Source organism: Mobula hypostoma, chromosome 4 (assembly GCF_963921235.1).
Source record: "Mobula hypostoma chromosome 4, sMobHyp1.1, whole genome shotgun sequence".
Lineage (NCBI taxonomy): Eukaryota > Metazoa > Chordata > Chondrichthyes > Myliobatiformes > Myliobatidae > Mobula > Mobula hypostoma.
This window is the reverse complement of record NC_086100.1, coordinates 178,090,710-178,114,374: the sequence shown is the minus strand read 5'-3', so window position 1 is coordinate 178,114,374 and position 23,665 is coordinate 178,090,710. Positions and strand designations below refer to the sequence as shown.

Here is a 23,665-nt window from a genome sequence, read left to right as displayed (position 1 = left end):
GAGGTGCAGGTGCAGGACAAAGTGCTCTGCCTCAGAGAGGGGAAGATCAGAGGGAAGACCCAGCATGGATGAGAGCTGGAATCAGAGGGGGACAGAGTCTGAGGAGACAGGAGAGCTGGGTGTTTGGGGAAGGTGGGGTGGGTGTGAGATGGATGCTCTGTGGACCCAAGAGCTGAGGGTGGGGCCTGGGATGCCTAAGTTTCTTGAGTTGATAACTGAATAAATCAGTCAAAGAATCTTATCACTGTTTCAAAAATCACATAAAATAGTCTCAGACAGTTGCCTTTTGAGAGCCACATAACTGCTGTGTGCAACAGCAAACATTCAGACTGTTTATCATTCTCAATACAAAACTCTCAAAATAGTCAAGAATTGAGAGCATGGGAATTGATTTTATTTACCACTGTGATAAAAGTATTTAATGACTTGTGTAACCAAATCGCTTGGGTTTTTTTGCAACAAGATGTTGTCCTTGAACTACACAGTAGATGGTAAATATGTTAGGTACAACTTTTTTTCAAGAAAGTAATAACCCCATGGTGGTGTCCTGTCATTGATGGTGCCCCATCTGTTGCCCAAGCAAGAATGTTTGTGAATGAATGTCCTTCTCTTTGAAAAATCACTCAACAACCTGAAATATTGACTTTCCTTTCATATCTGTTTCTAGTTCCCTTGCAAATAACAACTTTTGAACCATTTTTTCATCTTTTATAAAGTGAGCATAGCCAAGAAGCACAGATTCATTGTATGGCAAAGCTGATTTATCCAATAGCAGAGCAAATTCTTTGACATTCTCAGACATTTTGTCTATGAACAGATTGTCGCTGAGAAGAATCACTTTGTCTGGTGACTATGCAAAACTGTACTCAGAAGCTCCCTTACTGCTGGCAGAACAGTTCTTCTCCAACTGTATGGGACTTTCCAGATTTAGCAATGGGCAATGAAATGTATGAAGCACCCAAACTATCACTGTTTTGTTGTGAAATGCTAGCAAACATGTTTTGAAGAGCTTTCCATTTCTGAAAGTTTTCACAAAGTGACTGAAACAACCAAAGTCCTTGTTTGCTTCATCAGACTGTATTTTATTCAAATGTTCAAGAACCCTGAGTGTTTTCATTGCCTTATTTTCACACAGCAGACACATTGGCTGGTGTTGGTTGCTTGATGCTGGTATAAATCCATATTTCGGATACTCCACATGATACTGTCTCGACTTCTTTTTCATTTGATCTGCTTCTGCCATTTTCATTATGAACTAACAACTATAGTCTATTGCCTATTGCTTAAGTCCAACCTCAAGTGCTATGATCAATAAAGGGGAAAGTTATGACATCATCATAACTCGAGCAAAACCTGACTCACTGCCTGAAGGTGCTTAAAGTGGGGCAGCGATATTTCGGTTGGGCTGTGGACTAGAGAAATGTTGAGTAAAACTATTCAAAAGGGCAGATTCTGAACTTACCCCACTGAACGTCATACCCTAATTCACCGGAATTAGGAATTGATTAGAGTATAGGAATCGTACTAGCCAAGACTGTGCTACAGTAATAAGTGACAGTAATGTGTGGGCCAGACCCGGTGATAACGCACCTTCCTCACTCCTGATTTCTCATGACATGCCAAGTACAGAAGTGTCACATTGTTTTTCCAGCAATTATAATGTGCTTCAAGAAAAGGCTAAGACAACGTTCAATTAGCAAGACATGAGGCATTTACGTGACCATTGTAATCAATTGAGAGGCACTGAGGATCAAATATTTACATGTTATTTATTTCTTAATTTTAGCCTGTAATCCCTCAGCTGCCCCCTTTGCTACCAAATACTCCCCCACTTATCTTTATCACCCCCTTAGAAATTCCCACCAGGGGTTCAATATCGCCCACTTTGGAAACCACTGCATAAAAGGTCACATCTCAGCCTCGTTCATGCTAAGGAATACAGATCCAACTTATCTAGTCTCTCCTTAGAACTCAAGCCCTCTTGTCCAGGGAACATCCTGTGAATCTTTTCTGCAGCCCTCTCTAGCCTAGTCATATCCGTCCTATGGCATCCAATGGCCAGAGCTGCACACAATATTCCATGTGCATCCTGATCAATGATTTTTACAACGATAACATGATTCCCAACTCTACTCAAAGCCTTCTTCACCATTTTGTCTATCTATGTCATTTCTTTCAGGGAACTATGTACTTCTATCCTAAGGTCTTGCTCAATAAGACTATAAGATATAGGAGCAGAAGTAGGCCATTTGGTCCTTCTTCCCTTCGAAAATTTCTTCTTATTTGGAATATTCCTGTCTTGCACTTCCATCATTTTTCACAGAAACTCCAGCCATTGCTGGTCTGCTGTCCTTCCTGCAAATGTCCCTTTCCAGTCAACTTCAGCCAGTTCCCCTCTCATGCCATTGTAATTTCCTTTATTCCTCTGAAATACTGACATATTGAATTTTATTTTTCGCTCTCAAATTTTAATGTGAACTCAGTCATATTGTGATCACTGTTCCCTAAGGGTTCCTTAACCTTAAGCTCTCTTATTACCTCTGGATCATGGCACAACACCCAATCCAGCACAGCCAATCCCCTAATGGGCTTAACAACAAGCTGTTCGAAAAAGCCATCCCCGAGACATTCTACAAATTCTCTCTTTTGAGGTCCCATACTGATCTGGTTTTCCCAATAAACTTTCATGTTGAAATCCCCAACAATTATATGACATTGCCTTTCTGACATGCCTTTTCTATATCCTGCTGTAATTTGTAATCCATATCCTGGATGCTGTTTGGAGGCCTGTATACAACTGCCATTAGGTTCCTTTTACCCTTGCCATTTCTTAACTCAACCCATAGAGACTCTACACCTTCCAATCCTTTGTCATCTCTTTCTAATGATTTAATATTGTTTCTTATACACAGAGGCACACCACCCCCTCTGCCTACTAGCCTATCTTTCCGATACACTATATATCCTTGGACGTTCAGCTCCCAATGGCATATTTGCCAAGCTGTAGCTAAATTTCAAGATCGTCCATTTTATTCCTTATGCTGTGTGCATTCAAATGTAACACTTGCTGTCCAGTATTTGTTGCTTTCTGTTTTAACTGCACCACACCTCTATTGCCCTGTAACTCATGCCACTGGCTGTGATTAAGCCTCATCTCCTGCCTGTTCTTTCTATAATCTTTGTTGCACACTATCTTTGAATTATTTCTGTTTTCTCCTTCCCCAACCCTATCAGTCCGGTTCCCATCCCCCTGCCAAATTAGTTTAAACCCTCCCTAACAGCTCTATTAAACCTGCCACTAGGATATTGGACCCCTTTGGGTTCAGGTGTAACCCATCCTTTTTGTACAGGTCATACCTCCCCCAGAAGAGGCCCCAGTGATCCAGGAAACTGAAGTCACACATTAATACACCTCATGCTATTGCACTCACAGCAATCCTGAGGTTACTACCCTAGGGTCATGAATGTCCAGGACTAGTTTAACTTCCCAAAGTAAATTACTGTATTCACAAGTTTACAGAGGACAACACTGTACTGGACTAGATCTCAAACAATGACGAAACAGAATACAAGAAGGAGACAGGCATGATCTCAGTGGCTCTTACCAACATTCACAGATGCACATAAAAAGCATCCTGTCCGGATGCATCACAGCCTGGTGCGACAACTGCTCTGTCCAGGACAGCGAGAAATTGTGGAGACTTGCTAATTCAGTCCAGAAAATCACAGAAACCAGCCATACCTTCTGGCTTAGTCCTACACCTCCTGCTGCCTTGGAAAAGCTGCCAACATGATCAAAGGCTCTATGCACCCCAGACATTTTTCTTCTCCCCCCTCGCGACAGGCAGAAGATTCAAAAGCTCAAGAACGTGATGCACGATACTCAAAGACAGTATCTCTCCTGCTATTATCAAATACTTGAATGCTAAAATAACTCGATCTCCGTTTGCCTGGTTGTGGTCCTTCGCACTTTATTTTTCTACCTGCACTGTGCTTTCTCTGTAACTGTAACACTTGGGAGACCAGATGTCTGAGAGTCTCAGACATCCCACCTCTCCCGGAAGTTCCGGGAGTCTCCTGCAGATTGATGGTGCTTCCTCCCTGAAATGAGTTTTTGCAGTGTGGGATGTCTGGAGTCTGAGTGTCCACCAGGAAGGTAAGAGGTCCATAGTCTGTAAGGCTGGAAATCCACAAGTCGACTGGAGACTGAAGGCCTGGAGGCAGCCTGTGCTGTAGTTGTCTGTGTGTGAGTGAGTGGGTTGGTGGACAGGAGGAAGGAAAGGGGCTCGCTTTGCTGTTGTTTTGTTTTGTTGCTGTTATTGTTGTAGCTTGCGTTGTTCTGCTGAACATGGGGGAGGGGGCATGCTACGTAGGCACTGGACACTTGCGGGCTGCCCCCAGCATAGCCTTAGGTTGTGCTGGTTGCTAATGCAAGTGGCACACTGCACTGTATATTTCGATGTACATGAAACTGAATACCAGTGTTGGTGATTGCATTGGTAGAAGTGACTAGCACACAGTTCTTGTTGAGTCCTGTGAGAACACCCTTTGCTACATTGTGCAGAAGTACAATGGGACAAGCCCGGAAGAGATCAATCAGCTCAAGATGGACACCACTGAGGCTCTGTGGATCATCAGGAGCAGCAGAGACATACACTGCCATAATCTGTAGCACCATGGCCAGGCACTTACAAGGACAGACTCACCAACACCAGTGTCCTGGAGGACACCAACACAAATTCACTTCGATAAAGCAATATCAACTCCAACTGATAGGTCATGTCATCCAGATACCAAACAGATCCTTTCCTTTCAGCAGAAGGTAGGTCAGCGGGCCCCTGATGAAAGAAAATGCTTCAAAGACAACATCAAATTCAGCCTGCAGAAATTCAATGTTACATCTAAAAACTGGCAAGATGTTGCACTCAAAAGACACACCTGAAAGAAATCTGTTCAAGAAGAGAATGTGCTATTTGAGAGTGACCTCTGCTGTGCCCCAGAAAACCAGCAGCGTTCAAAGGAGAGTCTGAACAAACCGAAAGATCTAAGCACTAACCACAGACAGCACTTACTCTTGCCCACACTGCACCAGAGCGTGTGGATCCCAGAACAGTCTCTACAGCCTCTTAATAATTGACAGTCTCTTAAGAGGACATCACACTCAAGTGATCACACTACTTACTTCAGTCTACCAATACCATCACACCAGGAATCAACCCTGGGTCAATGAAGAGTGTAGAAGAGCATGCTAACAGCAGTGGCAGGCATCCCGAGTATGATGAGGTGCTGGCCTAGTAAAGACACACTACAGGACTACTCGATGCTAAACAACTAGATCATGTTGCTTGATATACACCAGCGTGGATAACTTCAGTCACTGCTACTTGACACAACTTAACCTATAGACTCACTTTCATAGACTGTTTACAACTCGCATTCTCAGTATAATTTTTATTTGAGCAATTTGTCTTCTTTTGTACATTGGTTGTTTGTGTGTAGTTTTTCATTAATTCTATTGTATTTATTTCATTTCTTGTAAATGTCTGCAAGAAACTGAATCTCAAGGTAGTATATAGTAGAATATATTTTACTTTGACATTGATATGTAGCTTCTGATCTCACAACCAATGGATCAGATCAAATCTGCAGTCCTGTCACATCCAGTTGAGAATTATGGTGGATGACTAAAGAGCTTTTTTTTAAATTTTATTGAGATGCAGCGCGGATAGACACTTCTGGCCCTTCGAACCACGTCGACTGGTAGTCCCCGGATTTTAACCCCAGCCTAATCAGCGGACAATTTGCAATTATCAGTTAACCTACCAACCAGTACATCTTTGGACTGCGGGTGGAAACTGGAACACCCGGAGGAAACCCACGCAGTCAGGGGGCGAACACACAAACTCCTTCCTGGCAGCAGAGGGATTTGAAACCAGGTTGCTTGCACTGTAAAGCATCATGGAGCCTCCAAGAAACTGTCCATTCTCAACCACAGGGCCCAGGATGCAAACATTAAGGAACAGCTTGAAGGATTTTAACCATGTTCAGCCAGATAGATGACCAATTTCTACTTTCTCCCAAGTTCCTCCCCACCACTGAACTCAATCTTCGTCCATTGTGACTCACTCCATATGATAGCAAGAAATGGATGAAACCACTGGATAACAAAGACTATGGGACCAGACAACGTCCTGCTGTGCTGAGGAAGGCCCACACTCCAAAGCAACTTTTGCCTCTGGCTAATCAGTTCACATTCACTTACAACGCTGCCATCTACCTAACAATGTGGAAAATTGTCCAGGTCTGTCCTGTTCACCAGAAGCAGGGCTAATTCGATCTTCCAGTCCCCCTGCTATCACTCTACTCTCAGTTATTAGCAAGTGCTATCGAGTGGCACTTCATCGACATTAAACAACTCACCGACATCGGTAAATGAAAGTCAGAAAAGAACAGCAGATGTTGGAAATCTGATATAAACACTAGAAACACTCTACAAGGAGATCCCTCAAACGTCAATATAATTTGCTAATTCTTTCCACAGATGCTGCATGACCCACTGAGTGTTTCCAAAATGTTCAATTTTTAATCACAGTTGCCCAGTTTGGGCCTTGCTAGGACCACTCAGACCTCTTCACAGCCCTGGTCCAAGCACTGAGTCACAGAGCAATAGGGTACTTCAGCATGCATACAGGATCTTTGGCCAAACATGTCCATGCCAACCATGTTGTCCACCTAGCTAACCCTAGTTCCCTGCATTTGGCCCTAATCCCTCCAGGCCTTGTACTTATCCAAGCGGTTCTCAAATGATAATATTTCACCAGCCTCAACCACTTCTTCTGGCTGTTCCTCCTATATACTCATCATCTTCTGTGTGAAAGAATTGTCCCTCAGGTGCCTTTTAAATCTTTCCCCTTGCACCATAAATCTATGCCCCCTAGTTTTGAATTCCCCTACCTTTGGGAATTACCTATGCCTCTTATAACTTTAAACATTTCTATAAGGTTGCCTCTAATTTTTTTCTGAGTCCTTCCAGTTTCTTGTTTGCTGCTCAAAATTTAAAACGATATGGGCCAAATGCAGGCAAATGAAGCTCAGGTCGACAACCTGATCAGCATGGATGAGTTGAGCCAATGGGCCTGTTGCCTTGACCTATGAGGTTATATATATTATGCAGCTTTGGTTGAGCACAGGGGCCATAAGATAAACTCATAGGTCAAGGCAACAAGATACAGTATCACCAAATTGAACACTTACTACTTCTGTATTTACCAGAGAAACTAACAAGGTTAATATATTATAAAAAGAAACGATCAAAAAGATATAAAGACTTGCATTATTTATTATGGATTTCCTTCTTGAACTGGGTGCGAGTATGCAAAACAATAATTATAAAAGAGTCATTAATAATTAATCCTGCTGAGAGTAAGCAATACTGGTGGAATGTTGACCTTGCAACCACATGGGCTAGTTGAAGCAATTAGGTGGATGAACATTAGGGAGGAAGCAATAGAGGGCTGCCTTGTTACATTGTAGGAACAGGTTTGTGTGAAGTATGGATGCTAGTTTAGACATCAAGACCCATTTCCCAGCTGTAATTTTATATAAAAGTTACAAAATACATTTGCCATGGCTGAAAGGCCATAGTTGGGAGCTTAACATCAAAGGATATACTTTGTATCGAAAGGACAGGCAGGAAGGCATCGGCGGTGGTGTGGCTCTGTTGGTAAGAGATGGAATTACATCTTTAGAAAGAGGTGACATAGGACCAGAGAATGTTGAATCTTTGTGTGTGGAGTTAAGAAATTGCAAGTGTAAAAAAAAATTAAGGGAATCACATGCAGGCCTCCAAACAGTAGCCAAGATGTGGGGTTGAGGTTGCAGAGGGAGCTGGAAAATAACGTGTAATAAGGGTAATGTCACAATTGTAATGGAGAACTTCAATATGCAAAGGGATTTGGAAAATTTGCTTGGTGTCGGATCGCAAAAGAGGGAATTTGTTGAGTCCCTACAAGATGGCTCTTTAGAGCAGCTTGTGCTTGAGCCTACACGGGGAAAAGCCATATTAGTTTGGGTGTTGTGTAATAATCCAGATCTTATTAGGGAGCTTAACATAAAGGAACCCTTAGGAGGCCATGATCGTTATGATTGAATTCTTACTGCAATTTGACAGGGAGAAGCATAACTCACATGTATCTATATCACAATGGAATAAAGGAAATTACAGAGGCACGAGAGAGGAGATTGTCTAAGTGGATTGGAGAAGGATACTGGTGGAGACGACGGCAGAGCAGAGATGGCTGAAGTTTCCGGGAATAGTTCATAAGGCACATGAAAGATATGTTCCACAGAGGTAGAAGTTCTCAAATGGCAGGGGTAGGCAACCGTGGCTGACCAAGGAAGTTAAGGACTGCATAAAAGCCATGGAAATGGCATACAAAATAGCAAAAGTAAGTGGGAAATTGGGTGATTTCGAAGCTTTTAAAATCCAACAAAAGGCAACTAAAAAAGCTATAAGAAGGGAAAAGTTGAAATATGAGGGCAGACAAGCCAATAATATAAAGAATACCAAAAGTTTTTTTCCGTTATATAAAGTGTAAAAGGGAGGTGAGAGTTCATATTGGACCACTGGAAAATTATGTTGGTGAAGTAGTAATGGGGGCAAAGAAATGGCAGATGAACTTAATGGGTATTTTGCATCTGTCTTCACTGTGGAAGACACTAGCAGTGTGCAAGTGGTCCGTGGGTGTCGGAGAGCAGGAGTGAGTGCCATTGCTATTACAAAGGAAAAAGTATTAGGCAAACTCAAAGGTCTTAAGGTGGATAAATCACCTGGGCCAGATGAACTACATCTCAGAGTCCTGAGAGAGGTTGCTGAAGAGATAATGGATGCATCGGCCATGACCTTTCAAGAATCACGATTCTGGCAAGGTCCCGGAGGACTGGAAGATTGCAAATGTCACTCCACTCTTTAAGAAGGGAGGAAGGCAAAAAAAAAAGGAAATTATAGGTCAGCTAGCCTAACCAAAGAAGTTGGGAAAGTGTTGGAGTCTATTATTAACAATGAGGTTTCAAGGTATTTGGAGACTAATGATGAAATAAGTCGAAGTTAGCATGGTTTCTGTAAAGGGAAATCTTGTATAACAAATCTGTTAAAGTCTTCAAGGAAGTAACAAGCAGGGTAGACAAAGGAGAGGCAATGGATGTCATTTACTTGGATTTTCAGAAGACATTTGATAAGCTACCACACGAGGGTTCTGAACAAGATAAAATCCTATGGTGTTACAGGAAAGATACTGGCATGGATAGCGGATTGGCTGACAGGCAGGAGGCAGCGAGTGGGAATAAAAAGGGGGCCTTTTCTAGTTGGCTGCCAGTGACTAGAGGTGTTCCTCAGGGGTCTGGATTGGGACCGCTACTTTTCACATTGTTTGTCAGTGATCTAGATAATGGAATTGTTGTCTTTGTGGCAAAGTTTGCAGATGATACGAAGATGGGTGGAGGGGTAGGTAGTGCTGAGGAAGCAATGCGATTGCAGCAGGACTTAGACAAATTGGAAGAATGGGCAAAAATGGCAGATGAAATACAGTGTTGGAAAATGTGTGATAATGCATTTTGGTAAAAGGAAAAATAGTGTGGACTATTATCTAAATGGGGAGAAGGTTCAAACATCAAAGGTGCAGGGGGACTTAGGAGTCCTCGTGCAAGACTCCCAGAAGGTTAATTTACAGGTTGAGTCTGTGGTAAAGAAGGCAAATGCAATGTTAGCATTTGTATCAAGGGGAACAGAATATAAAAGCAAGAAGATAATGCTGAGCCTTTTTAAGACACTAGTCAGGCTGCACTTGGAGTATTGTCAACAGTTTTGGGCCCCTTATCGCAGAAAGGATGTGTTGTCATTGGAGAGGGTCCAGAGGACATTCACGAGGATGATTCCAGGAATGCAGGAGTTAACATATGAGGAGTGTTTGGCAGCTTTGTGCCTGTACTCACTGGAACTTAGAAGAATGTTGGAGGGGGGAAATCTCACAGAAACCTACCTAATATTGAAAGGACGAGATAGGGTGGATGTGGAGAGGATGTTTCTGATGGTGGGGGTATCCAGAACTAGAGGGCCCAGCCTCAAAATTGAGGGCGACCCTTTAGAACAGAGATAAGGAGGAGTTTTTTTAGCTGGAGAATAGTAAATCTGTGGAATTCTCTGCCACAAAGAGCAGTGGAGGCCAAGTCTGTGCATATACTTAAGGCAGAAGTTGATTGTTTCCTGATCGGTCAGGGTTTCAAAGGATATGGCGAGAAGGCAGGTGTATGGGACTGAATGGGATCCAGGATCAGACATGATGGAATGGTGGAGCATATTCGATGGGCTGAATGGCCCAATTTTGCTCCTATGTCTTACGGTCTTTATGGTCTTTAGACCAGAAGTGGAGAAGTTATGGAAAAGAAAATTCTTTGCTGATTTTTTTCAGCTGCCTTTGATCCTTCAAGAATCAAAGATTTCAGGTAACCCAGGAGCTCCAAAACTTTTAACACCATGGACCAATACCATGAAGCAAGAGGTCTATGGGCCCCAGGTTGGGAACCCCTGGGGGTAAACAGAAGCTGGAGTGTTCTCTTTGGAGCAAAGAAGATTTATTCAAGGTTCAAGCTTCAGAGTAAATTTATTATCAAAGTATCTACACGTACTGTGTGTCACCATATACTACCCTGAGATTCATTTTCTTGCAGGTATTCAAGGGTTGGAGGGATGGTACAAGGTCATGTTCAACTCAAAGCAAGCTATCCCCATTGGTAGGTGGCTTGAGGACCAACCAGCACAAAATGAAAATTTTGGGCAAAAGGTTCAAGGGTGATGAAAAGAATCAACACTCCCGAAAGGTTTGAATCAAAGAGCAATAGGACATGGATGCAAGTCCACGCCGACCAACGTGATCCGCAGCTCACCGTCAGCTCGGGGTATGGAGGTCGAATTAATATCTCCAAAAGGAAGTGGACAGGCCCTTGAAAGGTTACACGGAAAGAATGAAACTAAGAACAATAATGGGTCCGGTGCTGTCATAATTTTACCATGATATTATATTCTAAAATGTGCCCTTAACTGCAGACTGCTTCAAACGTCGTCAAACCTCCCAATATTTTGATATCCTTCGGCAGGACGCTGTTTCCTTCAAGCATTGTCACAGAAACCGTCGATCTGGAGAAGATCATCAGTCAAGTCGACATGACATTGAGAGCAAAAAACAAAGGTAACTGACATGGATTCGTTTTTAAATACATTTTAATCTTCAGTTAACCTATATCGCTCTTAATAGAATTGGATGGGTAGATAAAAATATAATTTGCCCAGTGACTGCAAACTTTAATTAACATCACTTATTTCGGAAAATGATTGTATGGGGCTCGATCCTCGCTTTTGGTACAGGCGTGACTTGCATCACTTTAGTCACCAGGCTCCTCCCAAAAATAATTCAACCACGGAAACCAGCGAAATAAAGGCAATGTTTCCTGATACCAATCCCAACCATAAAGTTCCACCGATGTGTAAACCAATGTCCTTCGCCCATCACCCTAATCCCCAACGCAAGCCAGAGGTTTCCTTTCAACCAGAATTAAGAAGCCGTCACCTGACGTGACCTCCCGCTTAAAATCGGGAGAGCGGGCTAGGAGAGTAGCACACCGCCAGGGCAGCTACTGCGCTGATTTAAAATAAAGGTTAGTTGCATTCACATCGTGGTCTGATTTAAAATATAATAAAACATACAAATGGTGCAGTGCAGTGGAGCTCTGCCTTCCTTTCAGGAGAGCGGACAAGTTGAGAGTCCCTTTAAATCAGATCACGTACACAATCCGCTTACATCACCGAGGCCAGAGAGCCGAACGTACATCGCGCCCAGATGAGAACCACATTCAGTATTACCTGCTTCGTTCAGCGTTGATTTTGCAGCTAATTTCAAACAGGGTTTAAAATGAGCCCAGCTGAACAGGTATAAACGAAAGTCCTCAATTCACATTCCGTGCAACAGATCCGGTATTCTTAGAAGCAAAGCCTCTGTTTCACGCCCTTAAAATATTCCCCACCTGTCACGGCTCTGCAATCATCTCTAAGTCAGTTTAACTGCTAAACTTGGGACCAACTTAAATCCACCGTCCGTACCAAAAGTAGTCGGGTGCGCGTTATTAAGACGTCCTTTTGTTAGTCACGGGGTGGGTGTAGAGGGGGAGGAGTACTCACCATTGAGGTACATCCTGCGGTGAGGGCAAAGTTGTTCGCTTGCGATCAGGTCAAGAGTCTCTCAAAGAAAACCCCTCCCGAGGAGGAGGGAGCTTCTCGCGGGCTCCTCCGGCTGTGCTGTTGGTGGCGAATTGTCAAGTGTGGACATTCGCACGGTAGCAGCCCAGGTCCTGCCTCCAGCCTTGCACCAGCCTATCAGCTCCTGCAAGCCGTCATCCCTCGATGGCAAAGCAGCCCCACACCTTCGCTCAGCCAGCGTCCGTGACCAGAGCTGCTCCTTCCCTGAGTGCAATGCCGATTTAACAGGCAGGACTTGCCTCTCGCACGTCCCCGAGCCTGCAAAGCGAGCCAAGACAGTGTGGCAGCGATCTACTTTAACTCTAGGCTGGTCGATGAGGAGAGAGAAAACAATTGTAACATTTCTGGAAAATTCAACCTCTTCACTCGCTTGGCAGCTCCTGTCGTGACCCAAGTACAGTTTGCTCGCGCTAACTTGCGCTGTCCTTCTAAGGCATTGCAGTCGGAACTGTTAGGCTTATCGTTGTCCTGCAGGCTGCCATGATAAATGTACGAGGGTGAAAAGAAAGGGTGTGATGTGTGACAAGGTGGCTACGGCCCGCGTCTAATGCAGCGCGGTGGGTTGAAAAGGGAATCTTATTTTAGAGTGGGCCAGTCCAGCAGGCAACACACCAGTCACTGAGAGACCCGGGTTTGCGAAGAAGGTAAAGACTCGGTGATCTCACAAAGCACAGGGAGATTCCGAAAGGCTGGTGTTCAGTGTTGAGAGCAGGCAGCAGGTCAAAGATTTAGCCAACACAGTTATTCTGGGTGGAACGAAGGGGGAAGGGACCAAGCCTTTTCCAAATTTTTCCGTCGATCCTATCTCTCCCAAGTCCCCCCCCCACCCCGCCCTAATTTTGGTCAGTTGATTTTAATTTGTCTGCTATAACGGTACAGCGGGGTAGCGGCTATCGCAGCGCCAGCCTGCCAGCATCAATTCCTGCCACTCTCTGTAAGGAGTTTGTACATCTTCCCAGGCTGTGACGGTGTGTGTTTCCTCTGGTTTCCACCCACACCCCAAAGACTACGGGTTAGGAGGTTAATGGGTCACATGGATATGACTGCGTGGCACCAACTCGGGCCTGTTACTGCCCTCCATCTCTAAGGAAGTAAGGACTACAGCATAGAAACAGGCCCTTCGGCTTATCTTGTTCAAAGTTAAAAGCAGGTATATTATCAAAGTACACACATATTGCCATATACAAACCGAGATACATTTTCTTGTGGGCATTCACAGTAAATGCAAGAAACACAATAGAATCAATGAAAGACTGCACACAGCAATACTGACAAACAACCAATGTGCGAAAGACAACAAGCTGTGTGAATACAAAAAAACACAAAATAATTATTATAAGTAAATAAATAAGCAATAAACATTGGGAACATGAGATGAAGAGTCCTTGAAAATGAGTTTGTGGGTTCTGGGAGCAGTTCGGTGAAGGGATTGAATGAAGTTGTCCCCTCTGGCTCAAGAGCCTGATGGTTGAGGGGTAATAATTGTTCCTGAACCTGATGGTGTGGGTCCTGAGCTCCTGTACTTTCTTCCTGATTGCAGCAGTGGGGGTCTGAAGATGGATGCTGCTTTCCTACAACAGTGCTCCATGTAGATGTGTTCAATGAGGGGAGGGCTGTATCTGTGATGGACTGGACTGTATCCACTACTTTTTGTAGGCATTTCTGTTCAAGGGCATTGGTGTTTCCATACCAGTCAGTATACTGCACGCATCTGTAGAAGTTTGTCAAAAGTTTTAGATGACATGCTGAATCTTCACAAACCTCAAAGAGAGCTGCTAGCGTGATTCATTCCTCATGGCACGTACACGCTAGCTTGGTCTTCCTCTTAGTTCCATCTAGCTGCGCCCGGATCGTAGCCCTCCATACCTCTCTCATCCAAGTACCTCTCCAAACTTCTCCTAAATGTTACAATTGGACGCACGTCTATCTCTTCCGCAGCAGCTCAGTTCACACTTAACCACCCTCTGAGTGAAGAAGATCCCCCTCAAATTTATCTTTCACCCTCATCCTATAACCTCTTGTTCTTGTCTCACCCAACCTGATATAAAAAAAAGCCTGCACCCTATCTATAGTCCTCATAATTTTGTATACCAATATAAGATCTCCCCTAAAGCATGTTATACAATTTCAACATAATATTCCAACTCCTGTACTCAGTCATGAGGAAATCTGCCGATGCTGGAAATTCAAGCAACACACAAACGTGGCAGGTCAGACAGCATCTATATATAGGAAGAGGTACAGTCGACGTTTCAGGCCGGGACCCTTTGTCAGGACTAACTGAAAGAAGAGATAGTAAGAAATTTGAAAGTGGGAGGGTGAGGCATTCATATGGGTCTGCATTCCCAGGTTCCTTTGCTCTACTGCACACTTCAGAACACTAATATATATTATAGGCATCCGTTAGTCTCGTGAGACCATGGATTTGCACCTTGGAAGGTTTCCAGGGCGCAGGCCTGGGCAAAGTTGTATGTAAGACTGGCAGTTGCCCATGCTGCAAGTCTCCCCTCTTCACGCCACCGATGTTGTCCAAGGGAAGGGCACTAGGGTCGATACGGCTTGGCACCGATGTCATCGCAGAGCAATGTGTGGTTAAGTGCCTTGCTCAAGGACACAACACACTGCCTCAGCTGAGGCTCGAACTAGCGACCTTCAGATGACTAGACTGACGCCTTCACCAATTGGCCATGTGCCAGCACTAACATTCACTGTATAAGTCTAACACTGATTTGTCCTCCCATAACGCAACACTTCACATTTTCTGCATTAAATTCCATCTGCTAATTTTCTGCCCATTTTCCTAGCAGTTCCAGATCCCGCTATAAGCTTTGATAGCTTTCCTCACTGTTCACTACACTCCAATTTTAGTGTCATCCACAAATTTGCAGTTACACATTACCACATTAACACCTAAATTTTTAATATAGATGTGAAATAACAACAGACCTAGCACTGATCCCTGCAGCACACCACCAGTCAGCATATAAGAGACTGCATTGTTACTTCAAGGTGGGCAATTAACTTCCCAAGTCAGCAAATACTTAATCTGTTGGGAAGCAAACAGCAGAATGACATATACTCAGTGGCTACTTTATAAGGTAAATGTGTACACTTCCTCTAAGCAGCCAATCAGCTGGCAGCAACTCAATGCATAAAAGCGAACAGAAATGGTCACGTGGTCCTGTTGTTCAGAGCAAACAAGAGAATGGGGAAGAAAATGTGATCTAAGTGACTTTGACCGTGGAATCTCTGTTGGTGTCAGACAGGGTGGTTTGAGTATCTCAGAATCTGCTGACCACCTGAGATTTTCATGCACAACTCTCTGTGGAGTTTACAGAGAATGGTGAGAAAAACTAAAAATATCCAGTGAGTGGCAGTTATGTGGGCAAAAGCTCCTTATTAATGAGAGAGGTCAGAGGAGGATGGCCAGACTGGTTCAAGCAGAAATGAAAGGGACAGTAACTCAAATAACCACGCTTAACAAGAGCGGCGAGCAGAAGAACATCTCTGAATGCACAAAATGTTGAATCTTGAAGTGGGTGTACTACACAGCAAAAGACCACTAACGTACACACAGTGGCCACTTTCTTAGGTACAGGAGGTACCAAATAAAGTAGCCACGGAGTTTGAATCAACCAAGTGTAGAGATTCACAACTCATGGTGTTTCACTTACTGCACTGAATTTGATGGTTAATTATGCAGCACTAATGGTTTGCAAGGTTAAAGTGACATTATTCTTATAGCAAGATCCATCCCAGCTGTTTAGGACTACCATCAGCATTAAGCTACAGTAAATTTAATGACAAATAATAAGCCTGAACTACTCAACAACCTAACAGTGAGAGTAAGAGGGCATCTTTCAAACCATAAGTGGCTTGGTTTTGAGATTGAACAGGAAGAAATGAAAGAGTGAAGAAATAAGTCTTCAGTCAGGATAATAGTGAAGATATGAAATATAGACTGGCCTCAGTTATCTGGTTTGAACTGTTAGCAGGAAAATCTGCAGGCTTCAGTATTGGAAGAAGTACTTCACAAAACATTTTTTTATTAATCCCATAAGCTCTATACATGTGTGCAACAGTGTCCAACAGAACCAAGAGAGAGTATAAAGCCAAAAGAACAGTCTGACATTGGTACAAACAACAAGTTGGAAGATAATGAAAAGCAACAAGGGATACAAAGGAAGTATTAAGACCTTCCAAACGGGAAAACAGAAAACCGTGCCGGGGCAAACAAAATTGAGTGACTGAGAACTGGGACAAATCTGAGCTGTTCAAAGTTCAAGCAACATACATAAAAGTTGCTGGTGAACGCAGCAGGCCAGGCAGTATCTGTAGGAAGAGGTGCAGTCGACGTTTCAGGCCGAGACTCTTCATCAGGACTAACTGAAGGAAGAGTGAGCAAGGGATTTGAAAGTTGGAGGAATTTCCAGCATCTGCAGAATTCCTGTTGTTTCTGTTCAAAGTTCATGTGCTTTGCTGAGGGTAAGTAATGTCTGGCTAACTAGTTGAATATTTTTGAAGAAGTCACTGGTATGCTGACTAGGTAGCTTCTATGAATGTTACATATCAAATGTAAGACCTCTAGAAGCTGTTTAATGAAGATGAGATTATGAATGAAGTGAGCACAAAATCAAAATCAGCCTAATAAGATAGGATTATTTATATATTGGCCAGCGTTAACTTACTGAACATTGGGACGTCTTAGCTTCTTTTTGGGGATTCAGTAGTTATGTATTGCACCTAATATCAGATTAAAAACCCTGTTACTGCAACTTTACCTGTTAATTATTCAGCCAATGTGCTGTGGTCAGCTTATGCTATATTCTTTCAAGGCCAATTAAGAAATACATAATAGACAACAGGTAAAAGCTGGTCTATGCACTGTTACTTCAAGGTTGGAACAAAGTCAAAAGCCGGGATTCACTTTGCAACATGGTTTGGATGGATGGTGCCAAAGAGCACGATAAAGGAAATTGTGTTGAAATGTTGCAGACCTGAAACATTGACTGTTTCTCTCTCCACAGATGCTGTCCGGCCTGCTGAGTTTTTCAAGAATTTTCTGCTTTTAAAATTGCCATTTTCCAGATTTCCAGAATCTGCAGTTTTTATTGTGAGTTTCACTTACTGAGGTAAATTAGTTAACATGCAAATAAAATTCAGTGTAGGAGTGAACTCACGCTCTTTAGATTCAAGAAAGACAAATTAGCGGAGTTGTGGAGAAGCAAATTGTTATAAGATGATCTGCAAGTTCAAAGCCAATCAAAAACACATGAAATGTTGATCTTTACCTACAAGGAACTGACATTCAACAGGAGGATTGTATGCTTCAGTTTTGTTGGGCTTTAATTGGATTGCATCAGAATATTGTGTTTTGGAAGCATGCCTTACACACGATATTGCGGTTACAATGAATATCAATATGGGATGGCACAGTAACATGGCCGTTAATGTAATGTTATTACAGAGCCTGTGATGCAGGTTCAATTCTGCCGCTGTCTGTAAGAAGTGTACGTTCTCCCTGCGATCAAGTGGCTTTCCTCCAGGTGCTCCAGTTTCCTCCCACATTCAAAAGACGTACAAGTTAGTCCATTAATTGGTCACATGGGTGTAAATGGGCACTGCAGGTTCGTGGGGCCGGAAGGGTCTGTTACCATGCTATACCTCTTTAAAAAATAAATAAAAATAAATGCACCACAAAATAGCTAGGCCTGGTAGTTAGTAGCAACAATTTTTAAAGATTAAAGCACTGGCATTCCCTCTGGGTACAATTTAAACATTGAACTCTCGACATTTAAATGGTGATATGTTGATGGAGCTATTAGCAAACACAGATCAGTACAGCACAGTACAGGCCCTTCATATTAACGATACTATCTCTAAATAAAAATAAATAAAATAATCATTTTAAAAAAGAGGTTGAATACACTTGAATAGTGTTCCCTTCTGCATAGAATACAAAGTGACGACCTGATCAATATAAAATGATTTTAAAACTGCTTAGTGAAGATTGAGCTTCTTTATTCTCTGGCGGAAGAATTCAAAGCATTTTAAAAATTGGAACTGGCCTATCCAGGAATGAAATCACGATGTACATCTTCACACAGAGAACATCAGCAATTTTGAACTGTCTTCTACAGAAGTCTGTGAATAGGACGGATTGAAACTTTCAAGGCTGAAATGGATAGACTGAGTGAGATAAGGGGAAATTGGACTGCGATGCCAAACAGCCACCCACACTTCCACAACACTGTCTTATTTCCTCTCATCCCGCAGTCACAAGCCACATCAAATCATTTGCTCACACCAGAAAACATAAGCATGGTTAAAAGCATCAAGTGGATTCAACTGTTAAACTGCAGGATACAGTCAAGCAGCAGAAATCCCCCTTCTCTTTGCTAACATTTATTTTCCACTTATTTTTCCTTCTGCCTCTAGAGTGTCTCTAAGTGAATAAATTTTATCAGCAGCAGATACATCCAGTGATCCATGCTGCCAATTTAATCGGTTGAGAGAAACGGAGAGTTTATTTTTTTTAGATGAAGGTCAGTTCTGATGAATGTACTCTACACCACACAATGTGACCTTTACTCCTGACAGATGCTACACAACATGCTGCGCAGACCTGAGTTTTATTATTATTGTTCTTCAGCTATTGTTCGGGTATGCTCAACGATTATGCATTTAATTTATGAGGGCAGGACAGATGTTTGGGGAGCTTTGGTACTGCAGTGGGTCGGTAACCATGTAGGAAAGGTCCCTTGTGAAACTCCTTCTGTTCTAAGACAATCGAAGGAAGATTCCTACACTGTTGTGACAGCTCGTTTCACATGGAGCTGTCTATTTTTAAATGAGCAGTCTGTTTATCACAAGCCCATTCACAGGATATGGAGTAGCAACCGTTCTCATTAAGATATACGTGTGTACGCCGCAGTCACAGGAGCCTCAAAAAGTGTTACAGAGAAGCTAACTTACTAGATTTTACGTTTGATTTGTGCACGGTCCCAGTGTCTTGCCTCTGCCCAGATGGCCAGCTCTATTCTCATGGTCTTTCTTTACTTTGTTGCTGTGTTGAGCGTACAGGATTGCCAAAGGATACAGCGGGATGGATATACATCAGCTGCAGGTTTGCAAACAGAGTTTAATCCAGCCAAGTGTGATGTGTTGCACAAAGTGACGGTACAGGATGCTTTTTAAAATATATTATTTATTTATTTAGGGATACAGCACAGAAAAAGGTTAATGAAAATGATCCCAGGGTTGAACGGCTTGTCATGTGAAGAGCGTTTGATGGCTCTGGGCCTGTTTTCACTGAAATTCACTGACCTCATTGAAACCTATCAAATGGTGAAAAATAAGAGAGGATGTGGAGTGGAAGCTTCCTATAGTGGGAGAGTCTAAGACCAGAGGACACAGCATCAGAATACACGGGTGCCTATTTAAAACGGAGATGAGAAGAAATTTCTTCAGCCAGAGACTGGTGAATCTGTGGAATTTGTTGCCATGGGCAGCTGTGGAGGTGAGGCCAATCAGTATATTTAAGGCAAAAGATGATAGATTCTTGATTGGCCAGGGCATGAAGGAATACAGGGAGAAGGTAGAATGGGGCTGAGAGGGAAGGTGGATCAGTCATGATGAAATGGTGAAGCAGACTGGATGGGTCAAATGGCCTAATTCTGCTCCTGTCTCTTATGGTAACAGACTCTTCCAGCCCAATGTGCTCATGCAGCCCAGTTATAAATGTGACCAATTGACCTACTGTCCTCGGAATGTAGTAGGAGACTAGAGCACCCGGAGGAAACTGGGAGAGCATACAAACTCCTTACAGGCAGCAGCAGGAACTGAACCTGGATTGCTGGTGCTGTAATAGCATTACTCTGTGTATACACTCCATTACCAGAACCCTGAGCAGTGTTAATATACAGACGGATATTGGGGTTCTAAAAGTAGCTGCACAAGTTGTTAGGGTGGTAAAAAAGTTTTCTGGCATGCCTATCTTTATTAGTTGAGTCACTGGGTCAAGAGGCAATTACATTCAGTTCTGATCTCCCTATTATAGGAAGGATGTGGAGTTTTTCAAGAAGGTGAGGAAGAGGTTTACTAGGGTCCAAGCAACACACACAAAATACTGGTGGAACGCAGCAGGCTGGGCAGCATCCATAGGAAGAAGCACAGTCAACATTTCAGGCCAAGCCCCTTCGTCAGGACTAATTGGAAGAAGAGATAGTAAGAGATTTGAAAATGGGAGGGGGAGGGGGAGATCCAAAATGATAGGAGAGGACAGAAGGGGGAGGGGAGCACCAGAGGAAGATGGACAGCAGGCAAGGAGTTATTGTGAGAGGGACAGAAAAAAATTAAAATTAATTAATTAATTAATTAATAAGGGATGAGGTGAGAATGGAGGAGGGGCATTAACGGAAGTTAGAGAAGTCAATGTTCATGCCATCAGGTTGGAGGCCACCCAGATGGAATATAAGGTGTTGTTCCTCCAGCCTGAGTGTGGCTTCATCTTGACAGTAGAGGAGGCCATGGATAGACATATCAGCATGGGAATGGGACGTAGAATTAAAATGTGTGGCCACTGGGAGATCCTGCTTCCTCTGGTGCTCCCCTCCCCCTTTCTTTCTCCCTAGGCCTCCCACCCCATGATCCTCTCCCTTCTGCGGCCTTGTATCCCTTTTGCCAATCAACTTTCCAGCTCTTAGCTCTATCCCTCCCCCTCCTGTCTTCTCCTATCATTTTGGATCTCCCCCTCCCCCTCCCACTTTCAAATCTCTTACTATCTCTTCTTCCAGTTAGTCCTGACGAAGGGCCTCGGCCTGAAACGTCGACTGTGTTTCTTCCTATGGATGTTGCCTGGCCTGCTGCGTTCCACCAGCATTTTGTGTGTGTTGCTTGAATTTCCAGCATCTGCAAATTTCCTCGTGTTTGAGATTTAACAGGGTACTGCCTGGATTAGAAGGCATATGCAGAAGTTGGACAAACTTGAGTTGTTTACTCTGGAACAGCTGAGGGGGAGATCTGGTAGATATTTATAAAAAGAGAGGCAAAGATAGAACAGAAAGCTGGTATCTTTTCCCCAAGGTTGAAATATTCGACAGTATGCATTGAAGTTTATTGTTTCTTTATTTTTATATTTGCCCAGTTTGATGCCTTTTGCACTTTGGTTGAATACCCAAGTTGGTGCGGTCTTTTATTGATTCTATAGTGGTTATTACTCTATTATGGATTTATTGAGTATGCCTGCAAGAAAATGAATCTCACAGGTGTATACAGTGACATATATGCAATTTGATAATAAATAATAGATTTGATAATAATAAAATAATAAATGTACTTTGAACTTTAAGTTGAGAAGGAGAAAGTTCATAGGAGATGTGCAGGACAAGTTTTTTTTAACAGAGATTGTGGTGGATGCCAATAATGCACTGACAGGGATGGAGGTGGAGGCAGATACGATAGACACTCCGAAAAGGGTCTGTGATCAGCGCATCATCATACAGAGAATGGAGCAACATGGACCATGTGTAGGCAAAAGGGATTAGTTTAAATAGGCATCATTAACTTAATTAGCTCAGAGTTCAGCACAACATGATGGGCCGAAGTGGTTGTACTATTCCAAGTTTTACGTATTTTGCCTCCTTCAGTTATATTCCGGAATTTTCTCCAACCATTGCCTTCCCTCTTCCCCTTACTGCCCCTCCCTCCCTCCCACTTCCCTTGCCCCTCCCCCACAACCCACCCACCGCCCCCCCATGCATCTTATCCCGTTATCCCAGAACATAGGAACTATTGCTCATGAAGACTGTTCCAGCTAGTCATCCTGTTTTTGTTACACAAACTTACATGATTTCAAATCTGGGATGTGCAAGACATTCATCATGGTGAATTGTAATCGATTCTCCCAAGCTCCAATCAGAGCCACACACACAACGACTTTTGGATGACTTCCCAGTTATTATTGCCACCTGATTTACTTCCCAGGCCAGGAAACATAAGTGGAGGAAAAAGATTCTAGTCCGGATGAAGGGTCTCAACCTGAAATGTCCACTTCCCTCCACGTATACTGTCTAATTTTCTGCGTTCCTCCAGCATTTTGAGTTTTTGCTACAGATTTCAGGATCTTGTAGTGTCTTGTATCACTGATTTGCCTATCCCTCCGTCAAAAAGATGAGATTGCCTTCCCAAGGTTCCCAACTTGGCACAGACCAAGGAATTGAAACAGATTGTTTCCTCGTCCACGTGGGTATTCAGTTTGAGGCAATGCCAGTGAAGCTGTCAGTGAAATGCTGTTTACACTTCATGAATGACCAGTGGGAGGGAAAGTCAGAGCAGAACAGAACCTGCTACCATACAGGGATGGAGGAACACCCCACAATGTCCTCTTTGTTTTGCAAAGAAATGAATTAGATATCAGAAATCCTGTAAAGAGATGACTGACAAAGAAGACTGAGCCTATAAACACTCACTCAGTGGTCACTTTAGTAAATGCCTCCTGTAACTAATAAAGTGGCCATTGTATGTACGTTCATGGTCTTCTGCTGCTGTAGCCCATCCACTTCAAGGTTGGCTATTTGAGTTACTGTCACCTTCCTGTCAGCTTTATTGAGAGATAATGTAGAAAAGGCCCGTCCGGCCCACCGTGCTGAGTTGCCCAGCAGCCCACTGAATTAACCCCTAGCCTCATCACAGGACAATTTACAATGACCAATTATCCTACCAACTGGTACATCTTTGATAGTGTGGCACAAAACCCATGCGCACATGGGAAGAACGTACAGGCTTTCTTACCGAGAACGCTGGAACTGATCTCCGAACTCCGAAGCCCAGAGCTGTAATAGCATTGTCCTACTGTGGCACCCCCACCATAAACCAGTCTCACCTCTCTCCAACCACAATATTAGAAGATGGTTTTTGTAAGGTCTTAATAATTCCTAGCTCACCGCATTTTAAAACGAAGAATATTACAGTACAGTACAGGCTCTTTAGTCCACAATGTCTTGCTGACATTTTAACCTACTGTAAGGTCAATCTAAACCTTCACTCCTACATCAACCTCCATTCTTCTATCATCAATGTGCCTATCTAAGACTCTATTAAACCTCTCTAAGGTATCTGCCTCTACCATGCACCAATCACTCTCTCTGTAAAACAAAACTTAACTCTGATATCCCCTCTCCACTTTCCGCTAGTCACCTTAGAATTATGCTCCCAGCTAATACTTCCATCTTCAACCTGTAAAAGGGGGGTGGGAGTTGGCAGAATAGTATAACCCTATCGACAGGCTGAAAATCTGTGCACAGTAAGGGCACCGCGTTAGCGTAGCGGTTACCGGAATGTTTTTACAGCTCAGACTCC

The 23,665-nt window shown here is 43.2% G+C and overlaps 1 protein-coding gene across 1 annotated transcript in view; it reads right to left on the bottom strand.

Moving 5' to 3' along the window:
- The window catches only part of LOC134345817 (leucine zipper putative tumor suppressor 3), a 234,073-nt gene extending 221,347 nt beyond the window's left edge, over positions 1–12,726 (bottom strand). The window contains exon 1 of the mRNA XM_063047080.1: positions 12,230–12,726. The gene's annotated coding sequence lies outside the window, so the exon portion shown is untranslated. The remainder of the gene's footprint in view (positions 1–12,229) is intronic.
- Positions 12,727–23,665: the final 10,939 nt, after the last annotated feature.